Below are 13,056 nucleotides of genomic sequence, written 5' to 3' on the forward strand. Positions count from 1 at the left end.
CGTCTGGGCAGGGGCGAGATACCCACAGGCCCATTGTGGCACCGGGGCAGCTCCCATGCAGAGGATGAATGGGCTGTAAAGGGATTAACGCACCAGGCCCCGGGGCAGGGGCTCTCTGTTGCTGGGACGTGGGCCTCCCACTGGGGCCTATTGCTGGGCTCGGGGTGGGGAGAGGGGGGTGGGCAAGTCAGGGGCGCTGGGCTGCGAGCTCACAGGGACGTGCACTGCGTGCAGGGCTGCAGCCGCAGCCCAGGCGTGATTGCAAGAGGCATGGGAAGGCCCCAGCCTGGGATTGTTCTCCGCTCGCTGCGTGAAGGGACCTTGTCCAGTCTTGTTTGCATGGTACCGGGTGACGGGGCTCCTGCTGCTCCGGCCCCTCGGCAGGGAACAAGGAGGCTCCTGCGCTGCCGGGGGGTCGGCTCCCAGCCAGGCCCGGCCCCTTGCTGGGGAGCGACAGGGCCCCCCAAGCTGCTCCTCTCCCTGGGGCGGGGGGCAGAGCACTGGCGTCTAGCACGGCACACTGCACCGCCACGGCCCCGCGTCCCTGCCAGCTGCAGGGGTAGGGTCTGGGAACAGGGATGAATCCACGAGGCCGCGTCCTGCTCCCTCCTAGGAGAGCTGGGAGGACACTTGCAGGCTGGGGCCTGGCCGGCTCCATGCAGAAACGAAGCGGCAGCCCCAAGATGCCTGCTACAGGGCCTGGGGGAGGGAGGGGCACCTCCAAACCTGCAAGGCAGGAGTAGGGGCTGCTCCCCCTCTGTTTAGCCCCCAGTATGTCCCCATTTGGGGGGCGATTCCCCCAGCACAGCTCTGCTCCCCACTTCTGTCCCTTCCCTAGCAGGCGGCGTTTCAGGGTGGGGGGCTACGGACCACCTCCCCAGCCCCCCGTTCCTGGGCTCCACGCAGCACTGTTAATATTCGCACGGTGTATCCTGACCTACATTGCAGCGCCGCACGGGGGAGAGCGGCTCCGGGGGCGCAGGGGAGGGGAGAGAAGAGACCCGTGGAGCCGAGACAGCCTGGCACAGAGCAGCTGCGCCAAGGAGAGCGGGTCTGAGCGGCAGCCTTGGCCCGCAGCCCTGGGGCAGGCATCAGCTCGGCCAGGCTGCTGTGCCCCTTTCCACGGCCCCGGCAGAACCAGCATCGCCCTGCCCAGGCGGGGGCTCCCATCTGGCACCTGCATCGCCAGGTCCATCCTGCCGGCCAGCTGCATCGCTTGCTGCCCTGCTGCCGGGTTTGTGTGCAGTCAGCCTGCCCTACGCCCACGGGCCCGCTCAGTCCCGACCCTGCCCAGATCCTCCCTCTCACGCCCAGAGTGGGGAGAGCACCAGGAGCAGGGCGGGACAGTACTGCGGGTGCAGGGAGGTCGGCGGGGGCACCCGTCCATCTGCCCGAGACGCCCGTGGCAGGGGCCTGGCTGCAGGGTCATTGGTCTGGGAACACAGCCCTGGCCACGGTCTGGTTCTAGCCGCGCAAGTCCTCCCAGGGTATTCCCCGCACGTGAGCCTGCCTTGCAAGCAGCAGAGGCCTCAGGGCACCCTGCAGACAACCTGGATCTTCATCCAACACTGTAACCAGAGCACTGGGGGCACCATCTGGTACTAGCATTGCCTTGCTTTGGACCCAGGCCCTGGATCACAGCCCTCTCCCGATGCCAACCCTATGCCCACGTCCCTCAATCCAGGCCTCAGCCCATCCTGCGGCTCAGCCCTTTCGGTGCCTCCCTACAGCTCCTCCCCACGTCCACTCCCCACAGAGGCGTGGGATGGAGCAGGGGCCGCGCTGCTCACACCAGCCCCCGCGCTCAGCACGGGCAGGGGAGCTGGTCCATCGCACCGAGCCACATCGTGGTGGGAAGCCGCTGACGGGACCTGGGTAACGCAATCCTCCCGGCTCAGCACAGCAGCTCTCACCCACCAAACCCTCCCCAGAGCACCCTATTATCAGCCCCCCGTGACTGGGGAAGGAACATCCTTGCTCCTGACCTCTCCTGGCCCTGCCCTGGGACCCCCAGGCCCCTGGCCTGGATGTAGCTGGGGGAAGCCAGGGGAGGCAAGGGCCTGGTGAGGGGCCTCTGTCCAGAGGTCAGATGCTGGCGATAAGGTCTGGAAGAGAAGGGCAGCTCCGGCCCCCAGACACGCACGATGCTATCATGGCCCAGGAACACGGGGCAACCTGCATAATGCCCCCAAGCCACTGGGACCTCACCCCTCCCCTCCACCCTGGGGGTACAGGGGTCCTCAGGGCTGGGGCTGCTGATATGCCAGAGGTAGGGTAAAAGGCAGGGGCAGGGGGCCAGGGTCTGGGGTGAGCAACAGAGCAGACGATTCTCAGGCCTCTTCCCTTGCCATCACCTCCCCTCCGGCTTGCACCTGAGACCCGGGACCTGAATACGGCAGTCCCCGGGGTGCAACCTCAGCGCACCAGAGCTCGGCTCCGTCAGCCTGGGGCGTCCCATCGATCGGCTGCGCTGGCTGCCGCCGCGAGGCAGGGAATTAGCCCGGAGCATCCAATCTGCAGCTCGGCAGCGTGACTAACGCTCCCGCTTGAGGACGGGACCGGCCAGCGGCGCCGAAAGCAGAACGAACCAGGCAGCAAGCGGCACTGCTCCCGCTGACGCCCCGGCTCGGCCAGGCACAACCGCTGACGGGGACGGGGAAACGGAGCCAGGGCCACAGAGGAGCCGGGGAAGGAGCGAGCACGGGTCTCTGCACTGCTGGAGAAGGGGCGACAAAGCTTCAGGCCTCTAGAAACCCTTCTCAGCATGAGCACAAGACCCGTGGATGCCTCCCGCGCTGGGCCAGGCCCCTGCGGCAACCTGCAGCTCTGGCCCTGCCCTGGGCTGATTCCTTGGTGCCAGGGCTGCTTGCTCACCCGGATGCTGCCTCTATGCCCGCAGGCCGATTCACTGGTCTAGGGGCTCCTGGGGCGGGTGCAGGAGATGCCTTCACGTCCTTAGGCCCTGCCTACGTGTTAACGCACCTGGGAGAGGAACAGGACAGCGGCCTCGGGGCGCCAGCACCCCCTCTTCTCCAGGTTGCACTGGTCACACTCGCTGGGGTTCACGCACAGCCGTCAAGAGCTGAGCGCCCCTTTTATGACTCCAAGCAGCGCCCTGGCAGACGTGGGCTGCACAGATGTGGGGAGGGAGAGGTGCCATTCAGTTTTTGCTGTCAGCAAAAGCTCCCTGCAGTGCCATGGGCAACCGCTCAGCGTGGCACCCCTGGGAATGTGCCCGAGAATTTAACACCAGCTGAGCGCGGGAGCCTGGCCTGGGTCTCTTCGGCCTGGCTGGCCGGCGCCCAGGCCTTTCCATCACTCCTCCCGCTCCTTCCTGATGAGCGATTCCCCCTTCGGAGAACGGTGGGGTCAGCTTCCCGTGTCTCGAGCTGGGCTGGCTGCCCTCGCCTCAGCCTCCAGCCTCTCAACTGCAGGCGGAGACTCGAGGCCCCGTGGTTTTGCTCAAAGGCAGACTGCATGTCAGTGCCTGAAGCCAGACCCTCCGTGGGGAGCAGAGCCCGGGGCTGGGTGAGGGCAGGGATAGGCCTGGCCCCCAAACCAGGGAGGGGGATGGCACTGGGCGAGGTCCCCAAGGCTGCCAGAGGGACCCACTGCAGCACTGGAGAGCGCAGGGGGGCTGAGGGCACAGCGTGGGGGCATCAGCACTGGAGCACGCAGCCTGCGCCCCATGAGCCGTACCTGCGGGCCAGGGCAGGGGCAGCAAGCGACAGCAGGCAGCTGCCCTCTCTGGGATGCCCAGCAAAGCTGGAGTCCCCATCTGGCAAGAGCCAGGGCGAGTAACCCGAGCCTTCCCCTGGGAAGGATCACTGCCAGGCATGGCCAGCGTCCAGGCCACAGCTGACCAGAGCCCTCCAGCTATCTGAGTGCAAGACAGCGGGCGGCTGGTGGAGCGGGCAGGGATCCATCGGAAGAGGGGAGCAGCTGGGAACAACTGGGCTCTGCTGGCGGGATCCGGCTTCCTCCTCCCCTGGAGCAGTGCCGGGAGGAGAGACTGGGCTGCCAGGCAGAGCCCTGCACCCAGGTGACCCACGTAACCATGCAAGCCCCTTCCGCCTCTGCTGCAAGCCCGGAGGGAGCCACACGCCACAGGTCAGGCTGGGCTGGCCTGCAGCCTGTTTGCTTTGCAAGGGAGCACCCCGCTTTCCCGGAGGAGCTGGAGAGCAACCAGCCCGCACCAGGCTCCCGCTGTGGAAGAGCGAGGAAGTGCTGGAGCCAGGCCCTGCCAGTGGGGAAGGCAGAGGGGAAGGGGCTGGGGCCAGAGGAACGGCTCCAGCGTGGCTGGGCAGGAGCGAGTCGAGTCGCTGGCTGCGGGGAGAGATGGATCTACACTCCCTTCTCCTTGGCCCTGCAGAGGTGATGACAGCCCAGCTGTGCCCAACCCTCAGCCGCCAGCTGTGTGAGCCAGAGCGGTGCCCAGCCAGGGACTCTGCGGGGAGCTGACAGCTGGCCCCAGCCACCGCTCGCACTGCCTGGTCAGGTGGGCACCAAGGGACCCCTACGCTGATCCACTGCTCTGCCACCCGGGGCCTCTATCCCCAGCACCGACTCCCCCACTGATGAGCATGCCATGCAGGGTGCATGTGTCTGCCCATCAACCGCAGCCTGCATCGTGTCTCCCAGTGCCCAGCACCCGGCCAGTCTGGCTCCAGCCCTCGACGAGACTGGGCTCTGCGGGAGGGTCCCAGCTTCTGCTCCTCAGCCTCAGAGCTGCCCTGGCATGCACGCGCCTGGCCATTGGTGCAGGGAGCACGACAGCCCCTCCTGGACACCCACCATTATCCCAGGACGCTGGCCCACGAGATGCCTCTCCCAGGAGGGGAGGCACCGAGGCAGGACCTGGTCACATCCCACGCCTGCTCTTGCAGATGGCTGCGCTATGCCAGCTGGGCACAAGTTTACAGCCTATACCCAAGGGAGGCTCTTCTAGCCAGAGGAGTGGGGGTCTGGGAGCCCTTCTAGTCTCCCACGCACATATATCGATGGGTTTTCCTGCCTTCTCTCCTTGCACCTTTCCAACAGAGGGGCCTGGAGCAGACGGCCCCCCCATCAGGGACTCACCGCACCCTTCTTGCCCTCTGCAGGGGTCTCTTTGCATACTCTGTCTCTTCCCCCAGCCCCATAGGATGCCCCTGCTTGCTTAGGACAGTACCCCCCCAGCCCTGCTTCCCTCTCAGACGTGAGGGGCAAGGGCTCTGGGGCAGCGCTACCTCCACACACACTTTCCATCAGCTGCTCCATTGGGATCCGGCCGGAACCACTTTGAACATTTGTTTAACTTAAGCCTTGCCAAGATAAACCAGCTCTTGGTGTGGCTGTGCCTTGCTGAGCCCAGCCAAGCACGCCGCCTCCACCCCCAAGGCTGGCCGTCCTGCGCAGGCCTTCTGCCTCGCTCCCAGCGCCGCAGGGCTCTGGTTTATTGGGGAAGCTGAAGACCTCAACTCTGCCCCCCTTGCCAAGTCCCTACCCCCGCTTCCCCAGCCTGGGAAGCAGCCGCGCTGCTGAAGAAGAGAGGAACAGGGCCTGAGAGTCTCCACGCAGAAAAAGCATCTGCCCGGTTAGGATGAGCGAGGTCTGCTGGCTGGCACTGCCCGCTGGGGTGAGGAGGTCCGTGCCCGCCTAGCCCAGAGCAAGACAGGAGGAAGGTAGAGGACTTCCAAAGGGACAGGAGGAGGACAGGAGGCAGGATGAAGATACAGCTGCTTCCATGTCCTGGCACCTGGGGGCAACAGCATCTCTCCAGGAGATGGAGGGGCACCGACGCAGCTCTGGGGATGAGAGGCCTTGTGTCATCACAGCCAGGCCCAGACCCCACACAAGCCAACAAGGCATCCTGGCTCCTCTCCACATCCATTTGTAGGGGAGAGTGAGGCCAGGGCCAGCCCAGCTGCTTCCTGCATGACCATGTCACCCCGGCAGGAGAGCCAAGCCACCTGGCACCTGCCACGGACAGACCTCGTCCATGCCCAGGCAGGAGCGCTTCCCCGAGGGCGCACCCTGGGAACCGATCAATCCTCACTTAACGCGGCCCCGCGTCAGCTGCTCCACTAACTGCTGCTGAGAGTAATTGATTGTCCGCAGCAGCATCAGAGGGTAGCAAGTGAGGCAAAGCGCAGGGGCAGCAGCTGGCTGGCTGTGGGGGCCCCCCTCCTCAGCCCAAAGCACCAGAAGGCTAAGGGGGCATGGGCACATCATACCCGCTCTGGCCCCCACAGATCCGGGACCTCGGCTGGGAGAGAGAGGAAAAAAAGGACACGATCCCTCTTCTGCTCCACCAAAACCTCCTCCATGGTCCCACCTCATTCAAGTCCCCCTCCCCACAAGCCTGGTGCCCCCCTGCCAACACCCCCCTCAGGTCAGCAGCCAGCCCCATGGAGATTGCCAGACCTGGCAAGCAGAGCACAGGCCCCCCCACACCCCCAGCCTGCCTCCCCCCATGCAGAGGAGCAAGGGGCTGTGGATAGAGCGTGCCCCGTTGGGCCAGCACCCCAGCTCAGGCCAGGCCCTTCGCGGTGAAGCTAACTCAAAGTCCCCACCCGGTACTGGCCCTTGCCTAGGCCAAGAGCAGTCGTCCCAGTCTGGCGGTGCCGGCAGCTGCAGTGCAGGACTTCCCTGGCACCCGGGGGAGTTTTACTTCAGGATAAGCTATGCCTGCCGCCACCTGCTGTGCCCAGGGGCAGGTAGGTTGCAAGGCAGATCAAGGGTGAGGGCACCAGGGTACCGCACAGCAACTGCTGGCTTGGCCCCAGGGGGAGTTTACAGGGAGAGCTACCACCCAGGGCACCAGTAAAACCAGAAGCACCGTGCTATGCCCACCAGGCTTGAGCCCAGAGCACAGCCATGCTCACGGTCATGCTAACCCTGGGGTGAAGGAGCCGCGGCAGGGGCAAGGGGATGCTGCTCCGGGTGCCCGGCAGCCCCGCCAGGCTGTGGGAGACCCAAGTCCCTCAAGGAGGAGCTCCCAGGGCATCTGCCAGCTCCAGCCCCAGACAGGGAGCCGATGCGGGGCCTGCTGCTAAAGCCGCCAAACACTCCCACTCCCCCCCACCCTCCGCCCCATGCGGCTCCCCGCTGCCACCGTGAAATAAGGGCATTAGGAGACTGCGGCAGCTGGAGGCCGGCACCGAGGTCCCAGCTAATTGAGCCAGCTTGTTTCAGAGGGTTTGAAAAAAGCAGGAGAGAATTAGCTGCGAGAGGCATGAAGGAAGGAGGCGAGAGCAGGACACAGACCGGAGCAGCTGGAGATGCCTGGGAAGGACTCCCCTCCAACCCACCAACCTTTGGGGAGGGGGGCACGCCAGCCCCCACACCTCATCAGGCCTCCCCCATCCCCTGCTGCCCCACCATCCCAGCCTGCCTCCCTCCCCACGGGCCAGCTCCCTCCCGAGCAGGGACAGACCCAGCACAGAGCGCTAGCTGGGGGCTCATCCAGCGCAGGAGCTGGGAAGAGGCAGAGAGGCGCCTCCTGGCACACACGGCACGGCCAGCGACAGAGGACAGGGCAAGAGCTGGGGCCCGGGGGCGGCTGGGCTGAGGGCAGGATGCAGGGGCAGCCCCCAGGGAAAGCCGGGCTGCGCCAAGGGCCGCTCAGCATGCAGGTGCTCTGGAAGCAGCTGGGGGAGCAGGCAGATGCCTCCGAGAGCCACGCTCTGCAGCGGGATGATGGGATTCATGCCAAGCAAGGGCAAGGGCAAGAAAAAGTAACAGTGCCGGGGGCTTGCTACCCACTCCCGGGACCCCACCACCTGTCCGGGAGAACAACAGCAAACTCTGAAGTTAAGGGGAGACCCCCACAGCCCCTCGCACACACCTGGGTCAGGGAGAGTTCCTGGCCAGCTGCCCCCCATGCCTCAGCCATGGTGAGCCACATGCCAAGTCTGCAGGGCGCTATGCCCACCCTGCCCCAGGGGGTCCCAGACATCCCCTCCAGCAGGGCTTTGGCAAGACACCAGGAGGGCATCACTCCCACCTGGAGGTGCCGGGGTCCAGGCGGCTCCAGCGCGCTCCAGGTGTAGCGCAGGGGACGCGAGGCCCTGCTGGACCCCGGGATGCTTCTGTCAGCCCCGGGTCTGGGCCAGCATGGGAGCAAGAGCCAGCCTCCAGCTAGCAAATCCCATGCTGCAGACTGCCATCCCACCGCCAGCTCCCCTTTTATAGCCTGGAGAGCCTTCCCAGCACGCCCGGCTCTTAAAGGGGCAGTCCACTAGAGCACAAACCCGACTCCTCACAGGTACCGAGGGACATAGCCACTCCACTGCCTTTGAGCCTCGGTGCCCTGCTGCACAGTGCTCGGGGGGCTTCCCTCTCCACGGCTCTGTTCTGCATACAGCCCCAGAGGATGCTGGGAGACTCTGCATAGAGCCCCAGAGGATGCTGGGAGTCCAAGCAGAGCCCCAGAGGATGCTGGGAGATTCGGCATAGAGCCCCAAAGGATGCTGGGAGTCCAAGCAGAGCCTCAGAGGATGCTGGGAGATTTGGCATAGTCTCAGAGGATGCTGGGAGTCCAAGCAGAGCCCCAGAGGATGCTGGGAGATTCTGCATGGCACCTCAGAGGATGCTGGGAATCCACGCAGAGCCCCAGAGGATGCTGGGAGACTCTGCATAGAGCCCCAGAGGATGCTGGGAGTCCAAGCAGAGCCCCAGAGGTTCGGCATAGAGCCCCAAAGGATGCTGGGAGACTCCACACAGCGCCCCAGAGGAAGCTGGGAGGCCCGGCACATGGTGCCAGAGGAAGGCCCTGGGGGACACGGTGGAGCGTGGCGCTGTGGCAGCAAGGGCTGGTGGGCAGAGCACTGGTGGGCAGCGGGGCAGGGGAAACGCCGCCTCATCACGCAGGGCAGAGCTGCGGCACGTGGCACTGACGGCCCCGCTCCCAAAAGGGCGCTGGCTATTCGTTGCAAGGATGCGGAGACAGTGGAGAAGGTGCAGTGAAGAGCCACACCTGTTATGCCAGGGCTGGAGGAAAGGCTTTTCCAGGAGTGTCTTAAGGAGATCAAGTTTAAGAAGAGGTCCCGGATGACTGGAAAAGGGCAAACATCATGTCCATGTTTAAGAAAGGGAAGAAGGAGGATCCAGGGCACTAGAGACCAGTCAGCCTCACCTCAGTTCCTGGAAATGTCGTGGAGCAGATCCTCAAGGGACCCATTTCTAAGCACCTGGAGGAGGAGGAGATGAGTAGAAACAGTCAGCATGGATTCACTGGGGCAAGTCATGCCTGACCAACCTGATTGCCTTCTATGATGAGAGGGCTGCTCTGTGGATGCAGGGAGACCGGTGGATGTGGTGTACCTTGAATTTAGCAAGGCTTTTGATACCATCTCCCATAGCATTCTCCCAGGCAAGCTAAAGAAGTACAGGCTGGATGAATGGGCTGTAAGGTGGATAGAAAACTGGCTGGAGCATCGGACTCAGACAGTAGTAATCAATGGCCCAATGTCTAGTAGGCAGCTGATATCAAGTGGAGTGCCCCAGGGGTCAGTCCTGGGGCTGGTTTTGTTCAAATCCTTCATCAATGACCTAGAAGATGGCACTGAGTGCACCCTCCACAAGGCTGCAGACGACACCAAGCTGGAGGGAGCAGTAGAAACAGTGGAGCGTAGGACTAGGATTCAGAGTGGCCTGGACACATTGGAGGATTGGGCCAAAAGAAATCTCATGATGTTGAACAAGGACAACTGCAAAGTCCTGCACTTAGGAGGGGACAATCGCCAGCACCGTACTTGGCCTTGGTGAGGCCGCAGCTGGAGTATTGCATCCAATTCTGGGCTCCACAATTCAAGAAGGATGTGGAGAAGCTTGAGAGAGTCCAGTGGAGAGCCACGCGCATGATCAGAGGACAGGACAACAGGCCTTATGATGAGAGGCTGAGAGCCATGGCACTGTTCAGCCTGGAAAAGCGCAGGCTCGGGGGACCTGTGGCTGCCTATAAATATATAAGGGGCGTGCACCAGGATCTGGGGGAACCTGTTCACCAGAGCACCCCATGGGATGACAAGGTCAAATGGTCACAAACTTCTCCAAGACTGTTTCAGGCTGAACATAAGGAATAACTTCTTTACTGTCCGAGCCCCCAAGACCTGGAACAGACTGCCGCCGGAGGTGGTGCGAGCACCTACCCTGGACTCCTTTAAGAGGCAATTGGACATTTATCTTGCTAGGATCCTTTCACCCCTGCTGACTTCCTGGCCCTGAGGCAGGAGGATGGACTCAATCTTCCGAGGTCCCTTCCAGCTCTAATGTCTATGAAATCTATGAATCTATAAGCTGAACAGGAGCCAGCAGTGTGCCCTTGTTGCCAAGAAGGCTAATGGCATCCTGGGCTGCACTGGTAGGTGTGTTGCCAGCAGATCAAGAGAAGTGATTCTTCCCCTCTATGCAGCCCTGGAGAGGCCACATCTGGAGTCCTGTCTCCAGTTTTGGGCCCCCCACTACAGACAGGATGTGGACGAATTGGAGAGAGTCCAGCGGAGAGCAACAAAAAAGGTTCGGGGGCTGGGGGACATGACTTATGAGGAGAGGCTGAGGGAACTGGGATTATTTAGTCTGGAGAAGAGAAAACTGAGTGGGGATTTAATAGCAGCCTTCAACTACCTGAAGGGGGGCTCCAAAGAAGCTGGAGCCAGACTGTTCCCAGTGGTAGCAGATGACAGAACAAGGAGCAATGGGCTCAAGCTGCAGCAAGAGAAGTTTAAGTTAAATATTAGGAGAAACTGTCTCACTAGGAGGGGAGCAAAACACTGGGACAGGTTACCCAGAGAGGTGGTGCAGTCTCCATCCCTGGAGGTGTTTAAGCCCTGGGTAGACAAAGCCCTGGCTGGGATGATGTAGCTGGGGCTGGTCCTGCTTGGAGCAGGGGGTTGGACTAGATGTGACCCCCTGAGGTCCCTTCAACCCTCATTTTCTAGGATTTTGTGATTCTAAGCTGCTTGGCCTGTGAAAAGGAAGACTGAGAGGTGAGGTGATTACAGGAGAGGAGCGGCAAGGAGCTGGGAGGGCCCAGGGCTGGGCACCAGAGCCGGAGGCAGCCCAGTTAGATGGGAAAGTGGTTCTTTTCTAACACAGAGAGTGACACGGAGGAGGCTGGGAGCCTGCTCATTCCAACACTCGCATCCCTCGCTGTGGGGGTGGGAACAGGCCAAGACCCAGGCATCAAAGGGGAAGAGGCTGGGGAGGCGGATGGTGAAGCTGGGGCGACGTCCGACCTCAGCAGCTGCCATGATACATGTCTGAGCGACACTTCTCCAAGCTATGGTCCCTTCGCCCCATGGTGCACCCAGCCCACATGGGCTTTGTGCTCCCACCCTGCCCACTTCAGTGTTTAACTCCTTCACCAGCAGTGCTGGTGGGTCTCATGGTGACGTGTTGCTCGTGAGCCCTGGGCTGGGGGACCGGGGCAAGAGCAGGGAATGGAAAGAGATGAGAGAGGAGGAGGACTGGAAGGGACCCCTGGAGGCAATCTAGTCCAGCCCCCAGGCCAAAGCTGGCATGAAGACAACCCAAGCAGAGAAGCTGAGGTCTCCTCTGCACTGAAGAACCAAGCTCTCACCTCCGCCAAGTGGTGGATCCCGGGGAGGGGGCTCTCTAGACAGAGTTCCCCATCACTGGCACACTGGGAAGCTGCATGGGATGGGGCTGTTGGCTCCAAAAGCAGCACCAGGCCCAAAAGGCCTTTCAGGGTAAATCAGCATCACATCCTCCCTTGCCCAGACTGGTGCTGGCTCTGGCTTCGGGCTCTCCTATGCCCATGCCCATCACAGTGGTAGTGTAGCTCTGCCTGGGTGTAGATGGGGCTTTTGCTCAGCAGGGGCAGGGGAAAAAATGTATAAACAAACAGGGCAATGCTAAAGCCACCAAATTTGGCAGGGAGGGGGAAGGCCTGGCTACAGAGGGGCTCACGGGCCCTTGGGGTAGGTGGACATCTGCTACCCCAGACTTGGATGCTGGCTAGACCTCAGTCGGCTGGTGTCCCCTCCTCAGAGCCGATAGGTGCCATGCCAGTGCCAATGCCTCAATAGCACAGCACCTCCAAGTGCCAGGCAGAAGCGTGGGGACACGAGGCAGGGCCAGGGATAAGGTAGGGCCCCCCAGGGGTACAGCACTCCCAAGCGCCATCCTGGGGCATCGGGGCACTGTGCAGTGCCCCCAGAAGTACACGTGCCCCTAAGAGAAGATCCATCTCTTCATACCCTTGGCAGGAGCGTGGCTCCAGCCATGCATCAGCTTGTGCTGCCTGTCCCTGCCCCCGTGCAGACAGGCCAGGGCCCCCGCTCAGACTTATCAGCCCTGGCTCAGCTGAGAGACCTTCCTTCCGGGGGCAGCTGGCTCCCTCCCGGGTGGATTCCAGGCTCCTGCTGCCCTGAGTCCTGGAGCTGCCGGGTGAGGGCGCGTCGTCAGCCCGAGGTGTCGCTGCAAGAGCCCCTCTGGTGCTGACACATTATCAGCCCCATGTGCCTGCAGCATGACTCCAGGCCGGAGGGTCCCCTGAGGGGGCTGGGGGCTCGCCAGGCCAGGCTGCAGGGGGGCATTTTCTCATGCTGGCTCCCATCGGCCAGCTGTGCTGGTGATGTGTTGACAGCCTGGTTGCAGCAGCAGCTAATTTTAGCCCAGGAAAGAAAGGGAGGCAGGTTTGACCCTAGTCTGGCCCCACACCCACACACAGCCCTGCAGCTTCATGCCCATCTCACACAGCCTGAACCCCTGCAGCTCACCCCACCGGAGCTGGGGCAGCTCTGGCACCAGCTGCATCCACCGCCCCCGTAAGGCGCAGGCCCTGCAGAGCTGGGAAGGGGCACAGGGGAGCCCAGGGACTTTTGAGGAAGTTGTGCTAAAAGCAGGTGCCTAGCAGGGAAGATTTAGGGAGAGCTGGAAGAGTGGGACCTCCCAAACCTTGTCCTACTCTCTTACCTTGATTACAGGAGGGGATTCACCTCCAAGGAGGATTACTCCGCGCTGGACCCAGCGGGTTGTGATTGATGGCAGTCACTCATTGTGGTGCCCTGTGACCAGTGGGGTCCCTCAAGGCTCTGTCCTGGGACCCAT

At 62.7% G+C, this 13,056-nt stretch overlaps 1 long non-coding RNA gene across 1 annotated transcript in view; it reads right to left on the reverse strand.

Annotated features, from left to right (window-relative positions):
* Positions 1-10,585: 10,585 nt before the first annotated feature.
* LOC109308705 overlaps positions 10,586-13,056 on the reverse strand; it is a 16,013-nt gene continuing 13,542 nt past the window's right edge. Inside the window, exon 3 of the long non-coding RNA XR_002100688.1 lies at positions 10,586-10,619. This is a non-coding gene — a long non-coding RNA (uncharacterized LOC109308705). The remainder of the gene's footprint in view (positions 10,620-13,056) is intronic.

The sequence above is a fragment of the Crocodylus porosus genome, unplaced genomic scaffold (genome assembly GCF_001723895.1).
Source record: "Crocodylus porosus isolate Cpor-Errol unplaced genomic scaffold, CroPor_comp1, whole genome shotgun sequence".
In the NCBI taxonomy this organism is placed as follows: Eukaryota; Metazoa; Chordata; order Crocodylia; family Crocodylidae; genus Crocodylus; species Crocodylus porosus.